Here is an 18,915-nt window from a genome sequence, read left to right on the forward strand (position 1 = left end):
TTCTCCCCTTCTAGAGTGTACTGAACTATGCAACAAACAGATGTCCCTGAAGGTTGCGGTCACCTAAGAACATTAAATCAAGGATACTGGAAGCCAGTTTGGTCTAGTGGTTAAGGTGCTGGGCTAGAAACCAGGAGTCTGAGTTCCAGTCCAGCCTTAGGTATGGAAGCCGGCTGGGTGACCTTCGGCCAGTCGCTCAGTCACTCTCTCTCAGCCCAGCTTGGTGCAATGTAGACTAACCTCCTCGTGGTGCACCCCAGGCAACGTGAGGTCATGGCTAAATAGTCTACACATCTGGCTGCTGGACCTCACAAAGATTTCCCAGCAAGAAAAAGCAGCATGAACATCGAACTGCTATGCTATTTGATCAACTTATTGTAAACCACTCAAAGTCCCTCTTTGGGGGGATATGGGAGGTAGCATAAAATTGAGAAATAAATAAATAAAACCCTTGTACTATTCTCCACGAAAACGGACGCAGACATGTGATCCGACCTTATAGCTTTTTATTTCCCTTCCACCGCCTGTTTCATCTCTCAGCCTAGTAGAACCAAGTTCTTTCCCTTTCCCTCCCCGCCCGAACCTTAGATTATGAGAGCTAGGAACCAGTAACACGGAAGTCTCATTGAGAAGGCGTTAGCACAAGGCTGTGTTTGCTTAACAAGAACGCCACCCAGCATTGCGGGAGCCGCAACAAGAGCGAACTATCCAAAACTCCTCTTAGCTACGAAGGAAATAACAGCTGCCAAGGCGAGCAGCTTTAAATCTTGGAAATCAAACTCAGGACAGAGGACAGACTCTGAGAAGCTTTTGGCATTTAGTCAATTGATTTAAAACTGACCCGTACTGCAAAAGAATCTCATCGTCTTCCTATTTACTCGGAACGGATTCATCTTCAGTCTTTACTTCCTTCCTTGGATTTGACTACTCTTATGCCTGCTTTCAACCTCAGTCTTCCGTTTTGCGGTACCCTGCACACCCGTATTTATTACGGACACGGATCCTTCGTACTACTTCTAATCACAACCTCTTGTTAAGGTGAGCTGCGTTTCTTTCTCACCTTTTTTGCGATCTGTCAGGATTCAAAGGGAGACTTGTAGAGAAACTCGCGTTTTCCAGCGCGGCATTTAAACTAGCTGCCCTTTCCTCTCAAGTCGAGCTTGTTTAGGAGCAAAGTCAGAAATCGCCACGAATCTTTCCTTTCCCCATCCCGACTAAAGCGATTCTCATAGGACTCGACCGAGAGTTCCCCTGAACTCGTCCCCCATTCAAGGGACCAGAGCCAGAGGGGGTTGCATTTGAGAGGAAGCGCGGGTCTTTTAAGAAGTAGATGCAAAAATTAGAGTTTGGGGAAGATTTGCGTTTGTGAAGTGATCCGTCTCAGCTTCAGGAAGACACCGTTTCTATTCATGACTCCAACGACCTTTTTAACCACTATGTCCCTTCCTCATTAAGTTCAGGCTTCTCTGATAGTTTTTATATTTGTAATAAACATTTAGGAAGGGGAGAGATCCCTGTCATCTTTTTCTAGGTACATTTATCTGAAAATATGTTTCATTGAAATCAGTGGGGCTTACTTCTGAGTAGACATCCTTAGGACTGCACTGGTGGTGAAGTTTGTTCAAATTCAAAATCCAAAGTCTGAAATGCTAGTCTTCATTGAAAACACTTCATTCTAACTTTAGTGACTTGACTTCTAGTGGTCACAAAGTTGCCTATGCTGTGGAAGCCTTTTGTTTTTCCTCCATTCATTCCTGCCTCTTTAAAATCTGATAGAAATTAACATTTGGAAGTCCCTTTCCAGGAACACTGGTCTGTTACTTGGAACCATCTTGGAGGATATGCTAATGCATTTTACAATGAAAGTCCAAATTACTTTTTAAATGAAAGTACAATAGAAATGTATACATACTTTTTATCCCATATTAGCCATATTCAGGCACCAATCAAATGGTGTTGAAAGCCTGAATGTTTGCAGGAGAAAAACTTTAGGATGTACACAACACTGTTTTCCACGTTAGCCAGGACTCTGATAATGGAAGATCATGGCATGTATGAAAACTGATGTGCCTACAGAAGTACCTGTGAAGGCCTTTGCTTGATGATATTCAAATTCTCAACATACAACTGTATCCTGGAGTTGATGTAACTAGAGTTCTTTCAAAGCAGCTTATAAACAAAATACATTATTTTAAATAAAAATACAATATTTTTAGAAAAGCTTCTAGGCTGCCTCTCACAAGGCAGTTGACAGTAACAGCCTTGTGTGGGAGAAGTGGAGAGGGAAGAGTCCAGCTAAGTAGGTTTCTGTGGTGATCAGAACTGTCTGCCTGCCTAACTTCTCTTCCGGTATGGAAGTTTAGTTAGTGTGATATAGTCAACATTTGGCTTATTTCAGCCTCTGCACTGAGCAACTCCAGAGCAAAGTCTCATGTTTTCAGTAACCTATGATACAAATTATACTATTACCCAAGACTGACCTGTGCCTATGAGATGTGGCTGACATAACTATAGGCTATGGACTTTTGCAACTGACTGGGGAATGCAGAGCACAATTCTCAAAAATTTAGACTGAATTCATCTGAGGCAGTTACATCTTTGTAGGCAAAGAACTGTGAACTGTACAGAAGGAAACTTAATATCTTAGCTTTAAATAACTTGACTACTACAGGAACATCATTCATTACCCTTATAACTGGTTATTGTATTGTGGACCAGAGTCAGAGAATGGAATTCCCATTTTGTGGGGGCCAGTACTATGTTGATGAGATAGAATGTAAAGGGACCAAGATACAATCTTTCTTAAATCCTACTTAGGTGGGAATAGAAGCTGTCAGGTTGTCTCTGTCCATTTGACATGCCAAGAGGTGTTCTCATGGAATATTATCAGCGGAAGGAGATGTGATCAATAGATAAGGCTGCAAGTTTCCTCTATAGCTTCTTGCAGGGAATTGAGTCCAAAGCTGTGTTCATATCAATGAAGGCAGCATAGAAAGAACTGTGAGGAGCTGAAGTATTTCTGGCCAGGTGGTATAGGATCAATTGATACTGATTTGATACTAATCAACAAGTGAATAGTCTGGTGTGAAACCAACTTGTTCCTTGGCTAAGACTTTTTCATCTGTCATCCAATCAAGAAGTTTTATATAGAGGTTTGACATATAATTTGATGTTTACACTTAGCAAACTGATTGGACAATAGTAAGCCAGTTAGTCTTGTCATCCTTCTCATAAATTGGTATTGTTGTAGAATAACTCCACACTTTTCAGCAACTGTAAGGAGTCACTGATGTGAGGAAGTAAGGGAGCCAACTTGGTGGCCCAACATTCTGGATTTATCTTGAGGAACTCTGAAGGATACTCACTTGTTTGAGTCACAAGATTTAAGGGAAGTTATGTAGAGTATGAAGAGGTCCTCTCTGGGTTGAGTAATCCTAAATTCTGCTGCAGGACAGGAGCAGCAGCAATATTAGTAACTTCCATAATTTGGGATTTCAGTAGAGATTTGGGGAGTTGGAAGTATCTCCCATGACTTCTCTGTCATGAGAAGAGTTGGATAAGGCATCGGACAAAATGGAACAGTAGTGAGAGATAAAACTGGTTTAAGCAATTTGCAGAAGTTTGAGGGTGCGTATCACTGGTAATATGTCATGAAGTCTGTTTCTCAGAAACACTGAAATTCATGTTGAGTGCTGGAGTTGATTTAAATGAAACATCAGAGTATAGGTTTGACAGAGCTGACAAAGCACTAATCTTTGAAAAATAATTGCTTATTCTTTCCTTGGCAGCTGTTTAAAGGAACTCCTTACCAAGATTTCTTCAGGAAGGATATTTGGAACTGGAAGAGTTAGTGTTTCCTTTGATGATCTTGGCTATCAATGCTCAAGGCTATGTTATCTGCTGGGTTAGCAATGCCAGAGGTTAGTTTCACTGAGTGCCTTGGCAGACTGCCTGTGTTTTATGTCAGGGAACAGAGGCTTAGTGTTCAGATCACAAAGAAATATCACAAAAGACACATAAGGAATCAAAATTGTTTCTGGGATGATTGGAATTTTAATGTTAATATTTTAATTTCAGGATGGCTGGGATTTTAATGTTAATTAAAATTCTGCAACCATCAAAAAAGGCTAAGATGCCACTTCAATTGCTTCTAGATCCATTTGGGAGATTGGAACATATAACTACTGGCAGAGAAAAAGGAGAGCTGCACCTTCCAGGAAGTCCATCTACAGTATATTTAGTGGTGTTGTTAGAAGAGTGTACATAGATCATCAGCTGGATGATATGAAGTGGGGGATTTCAGGATACTATCTGGAGTCAGCATTTCAACTTCTTCTGAAAGCAATAAAATAAAAGCAATAACATTTTCTAAATGGAAAATTTAGGTAAATCAAGGACTGCTGTAAAAAGGCACTGGTTTGGCAACAGGTGGAATTGAAAATAAGTTACTGTTGGATTTACACCAGCCTGAGCTATTCAAATGATGGTTTAGAGGTAAGTTCTCTTTCAATAAATGGGGAAGGCTCATGTATTGTTTCTCACCAAGTCTTCAATCTCAGCTGCTGTTAAATCTAAAGGATTTAATTGATTACTTAAGATAAATAAATCACACTTACTGAGATGAAGTCGGTAATTGAAATTAATTCGTCAGTCTTCAGTTGGTAGTATGCCCTAAAAATGTATTGCTGCTGCTAAATCTGTAAAAGTGGGTAACTAAAAATAATGAAAAACTAAGCAAGAAGAAGGAAACAAACAAAATTACACCAGATAAAATGTGCTAAATATTCTGAAATCTAGCTCGAAATAATATTGCACCCTGGAAAGGACTTTTAGCTTCAATGACATCACAGAAAAAAACCATTAAATTTCAGTTGCAGTAACATGGTTGAGTACACAATGGAATCAGAACAAATCTGGGGCGCATTTAGACCTGTGAACACATGGTAGGCACATGATAGATTTGTGAGAGACTTGTCTGTTCACAAAATGGTTGAAACTAGAAGGCTCCCCCAGGATGCGTTCTATTATCCCAGTGTGATCTTTCTGGGGCCCAAAGGTATTGCTGCAAATAAATATGATGCTAGAGGTTTTACTTTGATGCATACTAGTTTTATAGTTGTTGTTTTGTTAATATAGTGTTGTTGTTATTATTAAAAGAAACATTTGAGGGCTAATTGATACTGGCAAGCACTACACTATGCCACATATTCTGGTTTTATGGGACATGAGCATTGGATACATAATCCCTGTCCACAAAATTATTTCTTTAATGGCATAGAATAGAGAAGGGATAACCTGGCTTTAGTGTTGTGTACATAAAAGGGTTAATGCTGGAATAACCAAAGACCACTCCTTTTGGGATTGTCCACACTAACCCACAGTATTGTTTCCAGTGGCTTTGGAAAGTTCTGTGCCTTCTGATACATAACTAAAGATATATAAATAAATCATTGCCTGTTATTCATGCCTTTCTTTCTCTGTGCTTTTCCTGCCTTTTATACTGTTTTGCCAGTTAACTGTCTTTTTTAATGTTTGCTGATGTTTAATAAAGTTAAAGCTATAACTTTTTGCTAGCTGAACTGAGTGGTGTGTGGGTTTACTCTGATCTGGATATAGGGATTCACGGGGAGTGTGCTGGATGCAAACTGGAGATCACAGTAATTTTCCAGTAAAAGAGTTATGGGCCCAGTTGGAAATCAGAACTAAATTCTGAGTACCCAGGAGCACCCCAAAGAACCCTAGTCACAAATACAGCCCAACTTCTATTTCCAGGTGCTTGGTCAAGCACATAGCTGAACCAATAATCGAAGCATGCAAGGCCACATGGAAATAATACTGTAAGAAAAAAAATAAAATGAATATCCATCCTGATAGACCCTATTCCTTGACTTCAGTAAAGCATTTAACACAGTTTCCCATGAGATTCTAGTACAGAAGATGATAAATGTCGGCTTTTGCTACCATTAGATGGTCACAGCTGGTTTGAACAATTGCATCCAATGGGTATACATCAGTGGTTCTACATCAAGCTGGAAGAAAGTGTTCAGTGGCATATTGCAGGGCTCCATTCTAGGATCTGTGCTAAATGACTTCAGTGAAGGGTTAGAATATATGGTTATCAAATTTGTAGATGATAAAAAAGATGGGGAGGTAGCTGATTTTGATACTTTAGAGGACAGTATTAAAATCAGGAGGACCTCGACAACTAGAACCTGGGCAAAAAACAGTGAAATGAATTTCAACAGGGACAAATGTGTCCTGTGTTTAGACAGAAAACATCAAAAGCATGAATACATAATGGGGAGACCATACAGCAGAACATGCAAAAAGGATCTGGATGTTTTGGTGGATTACAACCTGAACAAGAGTCAAGGGTATGATAGAGCTCTAAAAAAAATGCAATCTTTGATTGTATCAGCAAGTCAAGAGAACTCATTGTTCCTCTCAATTCTGCATTGTCAGACTGCACCTAAAATATTGCATCCAGTTGTGGGGACTATGTTTTAGGAAAGACATTGACAGATTGTAGTCTGTCTAATTTTTTAGACATGTTCCAGAAGACAGGATAAGAATAATAGGTTTTGGACCAACATCAGGATTCTTTTCCCCTAAGTTTAAGAGTTGTTCAATGATGGAGGTGCCTCAGGAGGTGGTGGATTCTCCTCTACTGGGATGTTTAAACGGAGACTGGATGGCCATCTGTCAGGGATAGATTCCTACATTGGGCAGTGGATTGGACTGGGTGATCTCCAATGTTCTTTTCAGTCCTTGTATTCAATGATTCTGTGTTGGAGATGGAAAAGATGGCAGTGGGGTGGTAAGGTCTAGGGAGGAGAGAATTAAAATAATTATCCTACATTTTATAAGAATGCAAAGCAGGTAGGATGGTGGGAAAATTGGGGATGAGTTTGGAGGAATGATGGAGATGGTAGAAACTACAGCAGAGTCATAGAAGTTAGGGAGGACTGGAGTGGTATTATTTTTGAGGTGTGTGTGGATGTTTGGCAGATTATTTGGGACAGAAAGGGAAAGGGGAGATATGCTTATCGACATTAACTTAAAAGAAGCAAATGAGCTTACTGATGAGAGTTGATGGTTATTTTATAGTTAGCATGTGTATCATATAACTTGAGTAATATGAACTTACTTTCCTGTTAATATTCATGATGGTAGCCATTTTGTGGTAAGTACAGTTTAATGCCATTGTTTTTTGTGTGTGCCTGATAGCATACAGAACATTTGTCATCCACTTAACCAAAAAAAATGGGGATCCTTGTTCTAGGGGGAAAAAAAATCAAAACATTAAGATTAATTTACTGTAAGGCACTGATCAGTTTTATTATTTAAAGCCAAAAGCAAATTTCAAGATGCTGAACAATATTTTAAATGTGGTCTTATTTGACTTCAAGAAACATTTATTTACGTAATAATTTTTATTTTAGGTACTAAACCTGAAATGGGCTTCTAGAGATTATTCTTTCCCTTTCCTGCTTGGTGTACATCATTCTAAACATCAAATTTTCATTATATTTAATTATTGATTGGAAGCCTTTTCTTGCCAAAGCAGCACTTTATACATAATGAAATTACTTCTCGGAGAGAGAAAATCTTTCCTGGTGTGGATTCTGTTTTGAACATAACTTTATCCCCCCACCCCAACACACACATTCATACAGACACTTAGAGAGACTTACATGTTTTTTCCAGGGTATTTTCACAATTGAATAATTAGACAATTCAGCCCTGACTTATTCTCAAAATGTTCTTCCCAACTGGTCTCCCATTTCTACTTCTGAAGTCAAGGACTTCCTTTCACAAATAAAACCTGAAAAAGGCCCAGGAGGAATTTCATGCCTCTGGGATTATTAAGAAAGAACTAGGATTGATGGGTCCTAGTACTGATTGTCCAATTCACCCACATAAACAGCTCAGCATATTTTCCTACTGAATGGAGCCAGGCCATTCTTATCCCTTTCTATAAAAACAAAGGAAATAGATTAGACCCTGCCAATTATAGACCCGTCAACTTGCTTAATAAAATCACCAAGCCATATGCTAAATATCTTTACTTTATTGGATCGCATCACATCTGCAGACTGAATGAGACCTATCCATCAACTCAAAATTTCTGTACCTTTTCAGTAACCACCATAGACAATAGACAGGAGACTTACATTCATGTCCTGACATGGAATATAGCCGGTTGAAAGAACAGAACATCTGACAGGAACTTTACTGAATTTCTTTCTCAGTTTGATGTTATGTTATGTTGTTACGTTACGTTACGTTACGTTATTTATCAGATTTGTCACTGCCCATCTCCTCCCACCAGAGGGACTCTGGGTAGTTTACAACAAAGTTAATCAATTAAAACAGTAAATATACAATACAAATACAATATATAAAAATATAAATACCATTAATAAATAGATATAAAAAGAGAATAAGAATAAAATCCAGGTGGCAAGATCTAATTCAATCCATGTGTGTGAGGAGTGCTCTAAGGTACAGGCCATGGAGATACTCCCTTCTCCACCCCAAGCAAGATGGCAGAGCCAAGTCTTCAGGTTCCTCCAGAAGGCCAGAAGAGATGGGGTTAATCTCACCTCCAGGGGCAGCGTGTTCCACAGGGTGGGAGCTACTGCAGAGAAGGCCTGCTTCCTGGACCCCGCCAAATGGAATTCTCTTGTAGACACGGTCTGCAACATGCCCTCTCTGCAAGATCGGGTGGGACAGGTTGATGCAATAGGGATGAGGCGGTCCCTCAGGTAACCTGGCCCCATGCCATGTAGGGCTTTAAAGGTCATAACCAACACCTTGAATTGGACCCGGAAGCAGACTGGTACCCAGTGCAGCTCACATGGTAGAGGTGCTATGGCTGCTGATCCAGGGGCACCAAAAGTAACCTGCATGGCTGCATTCTGGACCAGCTGTAGCTTCTGGATACTCTTCAAGGGTAGCCCCATGTAGAGTGCATTGCAGTAGTCTATATGGGAGATAACAAGGGCATGAGTGACTGTTCGAAGGCCTCCCAATCCAGGAAAGAGTGTAACTGGCACACAACATGAAGCTGCGCAAAGGCCCTCCTGGCCACAGCTGCCACCTGCTCTTTGAGCAGGAGCCGTGAGTCCAGGAGGACCCCCAGATTACACACCTGGTCTGTCTGGGGCAGTACAACCCCATCCAGAACCAAAGATGACAAAGTCCCGGATATGGAAGAGCCATTAACCCACGGCCACTCCGTCTTACCAGGGTTCACCTGTTGTTCCCCACCCAGACACCTACAGCCCCCAGGCACCGAGAGAGGACAGTCACGGCCTCACTTACCTCACCTGGGATGGAGATGTATAATTAAGTATCATCAGCATATTGATGATACCTCATCCCGTGGTGACAGATGATCTCACCCAATGGTTTCATGTAGATGTTGAAAAGGAGCGGAGAGAGAACCGAACCCTGCGGCACCCCACAAAGGAGGGGCTGAGGGTCGGACCTCTCGCTCCCTATCACCACCAACTGGGACCGGCCCTGGAGGAAGGAGGTGAACCAGCGCAAGACCACACTGCCCACCCCCAACTCCCTGAGCCGCCCCATGGTCGATGGTATCGAAAGCTACTGAGATGACCTGCACTGCCTCCATCCCGCTCCTGCCAGAGGTCATCCATAAGTGCAACCAATGCCATTTCTGTCCCATATCTGGGCCTGAAACCTGACTGAAAGGGATCTAGATAATAGATAATCTTCTACATATACCTCTACAAGAGACCTGGCTGACTGTTGATGATACCCAGGCCTATCATCCAGGTTTCACAACTTGGTCTGCCCCAGCATGGAAAATCAAAACAAAAGGGTGGCCCTCTGGAAGGTTAGTCCTGTCTGTTAAAGACAAGTTAGGTTGGCAGGGCCAGGAACTGACTCATGGAGCTGATCCAAGCATAAAACAACGATCCTGGTGGATCTTACAATGATCCTGGTGCTGAACATATCCCCACACTCTTTACCATGCTTCACTCCAGACATATGAGCAAATCTAGAAAAGTGCGGGCAGGTGGGTGGGTGCTATAGCATGGCGTGAATGTGGGTGGAGATGGTGTGCTATAGAGTGGCATGAATGCGGCCAGGTGCGCGGCCAGGTACTACAGCCTGGTGTGAATCTGGGGGGCTGGGGGGTGTTCTATGGTCCGGTGTGAGTGTGGGCAGCCAGCTGGACACCTGCCTGGGGCCTGCACACACCCTTCCACCCAGGGACTCCTTGGGAGAAAAAACAGCAGGGGCGGGAATGACTTACCAGAGCAACTTGCAACCTCCTGCCAACTTCCCCATTGACTTTGTTTGTGGGAAGCCAGCAGGGAATGTTGCTGCAACTGTCATTAAGTGCGAGCCTGTTGCTAAGCAAATCACGATCATGTGACCGTGGGGACGCTGCAATGGCTGCAACTTCAAGGACTGGTCATAACTTAGAAAGGTCACTGAATGAGTGGTCTTAACCCAAGGACTACCAGTAGTGCCCTGGATTACATATGTGTCTCAAGCAACAAAACCGAGCTGTTCTCAGATATCCTAATGTGAGGTCTAATGTGAGGGAAGATAGTGACCATCAACCAACTGTTATTAATTTCTTCAGCAATTCCAGCTTATGCTTAGGCATATCCTTGTGACAAAAACTGCCAAGAGTCACTCTCTCAGTGAGATGGGTGGTGAATAAATTTGATATATAAATATAAATAAATAAAAAGCTGCTAGCTAACCTTGAAGTGAAACAAGATAGGCACCTCAAATGAGCTAAGGTGAACACCAATGCATTATCTACTTTCTTGAATTCAGAGTATGCTCAGACTTGGGAAAAGATTATTTCCTCACCTACTGAAGATTCCAACAGTGTGCTGGTCAGCTACTCTAATCTGTGTTCCATGTTAAAAAAAAAAACTTTCTAACAAATAAATTGCCCTCCAGAAATAATCAGCTCGCCAGATTTAACTGGTTTGATCCAGAATGCTAGTGTGCAAGAAAAATACTATGGGCAGCTGTGCACTTGATTCAAAGACACCCCACTACAACAAACCATTTGTCTCTTATCAAATCAGAATGTTCTTATAATCTGATTTAATGTTCTCATCTGATTTAAGGTTCTTAAGAAGCCAAAAATCTTGGCAAAGAAAATTGAGGAACAATGTTCCAAAAAAATATAACAGGCCCATTTTCACTCCCATCCCTAAGAGTCTACCCTCAAGGAATTACAGCAAAGTAGGGAAGTTCCAGCTGATCCATCACCAATCATATCCAAAAGTAGCCTCCCAGGTGATCAGTGCAGTTAAGCTGCTCTGTGAATGGCAATTCTGAGGCCCTTATGACCAAATGACAGTAACAATAATTCTGGTTCTTATCCCTGAGTTTCTTATCCCTGAGTTTTCAACCTTGGTTTTAAATTCAACAGGCCTGGTCCATGCAAATTGAGACTGTATGTCTCAACTAAATACGTACTAAATATGTCTCAACTAAATATGTAGCCTTATTTAGTACATTCCCGGCCATAACAGACAGGACAAGCTTCCCCTTTATTACTTGTTTAGAAAGGGTTTTTTTCTTATGGACCTGGTGACCTCATCAGATTGTATAGTCCAATAATAGTCCTTCCAGATTTTCCCAGGCAAAATTCAAGATTCAGGGCCCAACCATCCAATTTACTTCCTTGAGTGTAAAGCTGGATATATAGCTGAGATATCATACTTACTGAATAATAACCCTGAGGGAGATTTTAATTCAAACAATAAACTGTAGCAAGCATACCCTGTGGTAGCTCCTTGTGGGCCACTTTAACTTTGTATGGACAGAAATCTTACGGGCATTTTAGCATTACTGTGCCTCACCACCTGGCACCACCTCAGATTTCCTAAGAAGCTGCCTGTAATTCCCTGCTTAATTTTTCTTTTCTTTTTTCCTCCTGGTTAGATGGGCTTCCTCTAAAACAAAGCTTGGGCTGCCTTTTTTTCTAAATAGGTAAACTGGAGTTTTATCCATAGTTTGGCTGCCCTACAGATCTATCTATCTATCTAAATCAGGAAAGAAGTACCACCGGAGGTATCCACAGGCAGACTGGGGTCAAGTGCTGCCACAGCAAGGACCCCAGTTCTGTAGCCTCATTTATAAAGTGGATATTTTGACATACAGTATATTAAGTTGTTATTATTCTTAGGCTGCAAGATTTCTGTTAGTGAGTTGTAAAAAAAAACAACTGCTGTCCTACTTACACAGCTGTTTAACTGTCTTCTTGGTCATGACATTTTAGCTGCAAAATTATGTTCCTGTGCTGAAATGAGTACAGAAATAGACAATGAGTAAATGAATAATTAGGGGTTACATATTCAATTCTGACATTTTAGTGAATCTCAACCTCTGTTATTTTGTTTCAATGATATACATTAGCACTGAACTTTAAAACCTATAATCATAGTGTAACAAAGTTGATCATCAGCTTTTGTCTTCAGTCACAATTGTGTAGAGATTCTATGTTAAAAATCCAAGGGGGAGGGAGGGAGGATGGCATGGGTTTCTCTCTGTAGCTGGGAGGATGAAAATAAGATTGTAAACTCTCTCTGATTCTTTTGCCCTGTTCTGAATCTTGAATTTCATGAAAACTTAGGATCATGCAAAAGCTCCTTCCAACTTACTGACTTGTGGCCAAATCAGTCTCTGATCTTAAATTCTTATTTTCTTTTTCACAATACCTAATAGAAAATGTATTAGCATCAATCAATATGCACAATATTTCTTTCAGAATTCAGGATGAATTAAATAGTAATTCAAATCAATAATTGAAATTAATTTTGATAAACAAGGTTATAATTTTGGTAAACACTAGATTATCAAGATCATCAAAGAGTACATATTGTAGTCTAGGTTTGTTGTGGCTGTCCAGCATCTTCTTTAAAACATCCAGAGATGGAGAACCCACAGCCTCCATAGGTCAATAGTTCCATTGTTGTACAGATCTTACTCTCAGGAAAATTTTCCATATATTCAAATAAAATATATGTAGTTGCAACTTATATCCATTATTTCTGGTCCTAATTTCTGCAGCTGTGGAAAATAATTCCTGACTATCTTTCTTATGGCACTCTTTTACATACCAGAACACTGATATCATGTCTTCCTGCAGTCTTCTTTTCTCTGACTGAACATACCAAGTTCCTTCATCCTACCCTCATAAGACATGTCCTCAAGTCCCTGTATTATGAACCTTTTCTAACTTGTCAGTATCCTTCAAGAAACATGATATTTATTTTTATTTATATTTCGAATTTCGTCACTGCCCATCTCACTCAAAGAGCGACTCTGGGCAGTTTACAATAAAACTAAGATAAATACAGATTAAAATACAATAAAAACAGTATTCTTAAATAAAAATATAAATATAAAATCCAAGATGGAGATGTTAAAAAGTTCTTAATTTAAATTCATGTAATTCTTTGGGGCACTAACCACCCCCAGGATTGATTACCCCTCCTCCCACCCCAAGCGAGATGGCAGAGCCAGGTCTTCACCCCTTTCCAGAAGGCCAGGAGAGTGGGGGCCTGCCTCACTTCTGGGGGAAGAGTATTTCACAGGGCAGGGGCTATGGCAGAGAAGGCTCTCTTCCTGGGCTCTGCCAATTGACAATCTCTCATGGATGGGGTCTCTAACATGCCCTCGCTGCATGACCAGTTGGGATGGGTCAGTGTAATGGGGGTGAGACGGTCCCTCAGGTAATCTGGACCCATGCCATGTAGGGCTTTAAAGGTGATAACCAATGCCTCTTGAATTGGACCTGGAAGCAAATTGGCACCCAATGCAGCTCCCACAGCAAAGGTGTCACATGTGCCATCTTTGGGGCACCCCAGATTGCTCACATGCCCCATTCTGAGCCAGCTGTAGCTTCCGAATACTCTTCAAGGGTAGCCCCATGTAGAGCACATTGCAATAATCTATATGGGAGATGACTTGAGCATGAGAGACTGACCAGAGGGCTTCCTGATCCAGGAAAGGGTGTAACTAATGAGCAAAGTTGAGCAAAGGCCCTCCTGGCCATGACTGCCACCTGCTCTTCAAGCAGGAGTCGTGAGTCCAGGAAGACCCCCTGTATTTTTGGTACAATAGTCCTTTTAATATAGAGAGATCTTGAAAGAAATAGATTATCTAGACCTATTCCAGTCAGCTTTCAGGCTTGGGCCTGGTAGCAAGACTACATTTATTGCACTTGTAAATGACCTCTGCAAAAATGTAATAGGAGGAATGCAACCCTCCTAGTATTGCTTGATCACACAGCTGTTTCTAATATATCAATCATTGGGGAGGGGGTTCAACCACTTTCATGGATTGAAAAGGGGGGGCATTGTATTGTAATACTCCTTCACCTTCCTAAAGGCACAATCCCAGTTAGTGGGAGGAGAGAGAGAGAGAGACCAAGGCTCCTTCCTTGTGAGATACTAATACCTTCTCAAGCTGCTGGTTGAGGTTAGATCAGGTACCATGCAAATGATACTCAGCTTCACATATTAACTCTGGGTTAGAAGGTATTATTGTTGAGATGCTGTCCTGTTGCCAATCCCAGCAAAATGGAGTAGCTTTGGGTTCAGAAGCTATCTGATTCCAGGGAGATTCCACTGTTAGTCTTGGATGGGGTCACACTCCCCTGTACAGAACTAGCTTGTAATCTGGTGGTCCTACCTGATTCACAGCTCCTGCTCAAGGAACAGGCAACAGCTGTGGCTAGGAGGCCTTTGCTAAACTTCATTTTATAAACAACATAAACCCCTCCTGGAGCAGGAGGTTTTCTTCATAGTCACTCCTACCGTAATCCCTTCTTGTTTCTACTATTGTAACATACATGGAGCTGCCTTTGAAGACTACCTGGAAGCTACAGTTGGTCCAGAATTGATTGATTGATTGATTGATTGATTGATCAAATTTTATCACCACCCATCTCCCCACACAAGGAGGCACTCTGAGGGGGGAGATGGGTGGTGATAAATGCAATGGTTATGGATATATCTCGGTTTGTCCATTATTTTATTTATTTTGCCTTTATTTCATAAAACAGAAAAAAAGAAAAAATGATTGCTAAAATTGCTAAAATTCTTCAGCAAAGGACCGTTACCTTGTCGTGGTGCTGGAGCTTGAGCACCTCAATGATGCCATGAGCTAAACCGTGAAGGGCCACCCAAGACGGGAAGGTCATGACAGAGAGGTCAGACTAAATGCGATCCCTGGGGAAGGTAATGGCAACCCACCCCAGTATTCTTGCCGTGAAAACTAAATGGATCAGTACAACCAGAGATATGTCGGTATACCATCGGAAGATGAGACCCCCAGGTCGGAAGATGGTCAAAATGCTACTGGGGAGGAACAGAGGATGAGTTCAACTAGCCCCAGACGTGATGACGCAGCTAGCTCAAAGCCGAAAGGACGGCTAGCGGCCGACGGTGCTGGTGGTGAACGGCGAATCCGATGTTCTAAGGATCAACACACCATCGGAACCTGGAATGTAAGATCTATGAGCCAGGGCAAATTGGATGTGGTTATTGGTGAGATGCCAAGATTAAAGATAGACATTTTGGGCATCAGTGAACTGAAATGGACTGGAATGGGCCACTTCACATCAAATGACCACCAGATCTACTACTGTGGACAAGAGGACCACAGAAGAAATGGAGTAGCCTTCATAATTAATAGTAAAGTGGCGAAAGCAGTGCTTGGATACAAGCCAAAAAGCGATAGAATGATCTCAATTCGAATTCAGGGCAAGCCATCTAACATCACAGTGATCCAAATATACGCCCAAACCACAGATGCTGAAGAAGCTGAAGTAGAGCAGTTCTATGAGGATCTGCAGCACCTACTGGACAACACGCCTAAAAGAGATGTTATTTTCATCACAGGAGACTGGAATGCTAAGGTGGGCAGTCAAATGACACCTGGAATTACAGGTAAGTATGGCCTGGGAGAACAAAATGAAGCAGGACATAGGCTGATAGAATTTTGCCAAGACAACTCACTCTGCATAACAAACACTCTCTTCCAACAACCTAAGAGACGGCTTTATACATGGACTTCACCAGATGGACAACACCGAAATCAGATTGACTACATCCTTTGCAGCCAAAGGTGGCGGACATCTATACAGTCGGTAGCAACAAGACCTGGAGCTGACTGTAGTTCAGATCACGAACTTCTTCTTGCACAATTTAGGATCAGACTAAAGAGATTAGGGAAGACCCACAGATCAGCTAGATGTGAGCTCACTAATATTCCTAAGGAATATGCAGTGGAGGTGAAGAATAGATTTAAGGGACTGGACTTAGTAGATAGGGTCCCGGAAGAACTATGGACAGAAGTTCGCAACATTGTTCAAGAGGCGGCAACATAATACATCCCAAAGAAAGAGAAAACCAAGAAGGCAAAATGGCTGTCTGCTGAGACACTAGAAGTAGCCCAAGAAAGAAGGAAAGCAAAAGGCAACAGTGATAGGGGGAGATATGTCCAATTAAATGCAAAATTCCAGAGGTTAGCCAGAAGAGATAAGGAATTATTTTTAAACAAGCAATGCGCGGTAGTGGAAGAAGACAATAGAATAGGAAGGACAAGAGACCTCTTCCAGAAAATTAGAAACATTGGAGGTAAATTCCAGGCCAAAATGGGTATGATCAAAAACAAAGATGGCAAGGACCTAACAGAAGAAGAAGAGATCAAGAAAAGGTGGCAGGAATATACAGAAGACCTGTATAGGAAGGATAACAATATCAGGGATAGCTTTGATGGTGTGGTCAGTGAGCTAGAGCCAGAAATCCTGAAGAGTGAGGTTGAGTGGGCCTTAAGAAGCATTGCTAATAACAAGGCAGCAGGAGACAACGGCATCCCAGCTGAACTGTTCAAAATCTTGCAAGATGATGCTGTCAAGGTAATGCATGCTATATGCCAGCAAATTTGGAAAACACAAGAATGGCCATCAGACTGGAACTTATATCCCCATACCAAAAAAGGGGAACACTAAAGAATGTTCAAACTATCGAACAGTGGCACTCATTTGACATGCCAGTAAGGTAATGCTCAAGATCCTGCAAGGTAGACTTCAGCAATTCATGGAGCGAGAATTGCCAGATGTACAAGCTGGGTTTAGAAAAGGCAGAGGAACTAGAGACCAAATTGCGAATATCCACTGGATAATGGAAAAAGCCAGGGAGTTTCAGAAAAACATCTATTTCTGTTTTATTGACTCTTCTAAAGCCTTTGACTGTGTGGACCATAACAAATTGTGGCAAGTTCTTAGTGGTATGGGGATACCACGTCATCTTGTATGCCTCCTGAAGAATCTGTATAATGACCAGGTAGCGACAGTAATAACAGACCACGGAACAACGGACTGGTTTAAGATTGGGAAAGGAGTACGGCAGGGCTGTATACTCTCACCCTACCTATTCAACTTGCATGCAGAACACATCATGCGACATGCTGGCCTTGAGGAATCCAAGGCTGGAGTTAAAATCTCTGGAAGAAACATTAACAATCTCAGATATGCAGATGATACCACTTTGATGGCTGAAAGTGAAGAGGAACTGAGGAGCCTTATGATGAAGGTGAAAGAAGAAAGTGCAAAAGCTGCCTTGCAGCTAAACCTCAAAAAAACCAAGATTATGGCAACCATCTTGATTGATAACTGGCAAATAGAGGGAGAAAATGTAGAAGCAGTGAAAAACTTTGTATTCCTAGGTGCGAAAATTACTGCAGATGCTGACTGCAGTCAGGAAATCAGAAGACGCTTAATCCTTGGGAGAAGAGCAATGACAAAATCTCGATACAATAGTTAAGAGCAGAGACATCACACTGACAACAAAGGTCCGCATAGTTAAAGCAATGGTGTTCCCCGTAGTAACATATGGCTGCGAGAGCTGGACCATAAGGAAGGCTGAGAGAAGGAAGATAGATGCTTTTGAACTGTGGTGTTGGAGGAAAATTCTGAGAGTGCCTTGGACTGCAAGAAGATCAAACCAGTCCATCCTCCAGGAAATTAAGCCAGACTGCTCACTTGAGGGAACGATATTAAAGGCAAAACTGAAATACTTTGGCCACATAATGAGAAGACAGGACACCCTGGAGAAGATGCTGATGCTAGGGAGAGTGGAAGGCAAAAGGAAGAGGGGCCGACCAAAGGCAAGGTGGATGGATGATATTCTAGAGGTGACAGACTTGTCCCTGGGGGAGCTGGGGGTGTTGACGACCGAAAGGAAGTTCTGGCGTGGGCTGGTCCATGAAGTCACGAAGAATCGGAAGCGACTAAACGAATAAACAACAACGATTGCTAAAAAAGAGAAAAGGAAGAAAAAAAATATGGGAATGAATGAATGAATACACACACACACACACACATATATATATAGTGGCTGGATAGTGTAGTGGTTAGAACGCTGCCTTTGGAGCGGGAGACTGGGGTTCAAATCCCGGCTATACCTACCTTACCAGTAGGGGTCCTTGGGCAAAGAGCCCCTAACACTTCACCTGCCTATGAGAGTGATACGAACTAAGAGAGTCATGCCGGCTCTGACACCACCCGGATTAACAAGGTCTGCGTCAGATGTTGGGGAACCAGGACAACCTGTCGATAAGTGGGCTATTGGAACAAACCATACATGAACAAGACAAGATAATCTGGAATTGATGGAATGCTACTACAACAGCAGACCTAATGAGAGGGGATATATGAAACTCATGAGGAAACTATGGATGGACAGAAGACCTGCATCCACACTGAGAAACAGCTAGTTACCCAATGCTTCAACATAGTGAAGAGGAAGCTGCTCTCACAACTTGAGATAGACCAACTACACATTATATCCCAGACTCAAGAAGACCCGGAAGAACAACTGGAGGTCCAGCAACACCTGA

At 41.8% G+C, this 18,915-nt stretch overlaps 1 protein-coding gene across 3 annotated transcripts in view; it reads left to right on the forward strand.

The window, feature by feature from the left end:
• Positions 1–600: 600 nt before the first annotated feature.
• The window catches only part of LOC134495136 (poly(rC)-binding protein 3-like), a 166,723-nt gene continuing 148,408 nt past the window's right edge, over positions 601–18,915 (forward strand). Inside the window, exon 1 of one of the 3 annotated variants that reach the window (XM_063300326.1) lies at positions 601–1,038. The gene's annotated coding sequence lies outside the window, so the exon portion shown is untranslated. The remainder of the gene's footprint in view (positions 1,039–18,915) is intronic. The other 2 variants (XM_063300325.1, XM_063300327.1) reach the window with 2 other exon arrangements.

The sequence above is a fragment of the Candoia aspera genome, chromosome 4, assembly GCF_035149785.1.
Source record: "Candoia aspera isolate rCanAsp1 chromosome 4, rCanAsp1.hap2, whole genome shotgun sequence".
NCBI lineage: Eukaryota > Metazoa > Chordata > Lepidosauria > Squamata > Boidae > Candoia > Candoia aspera.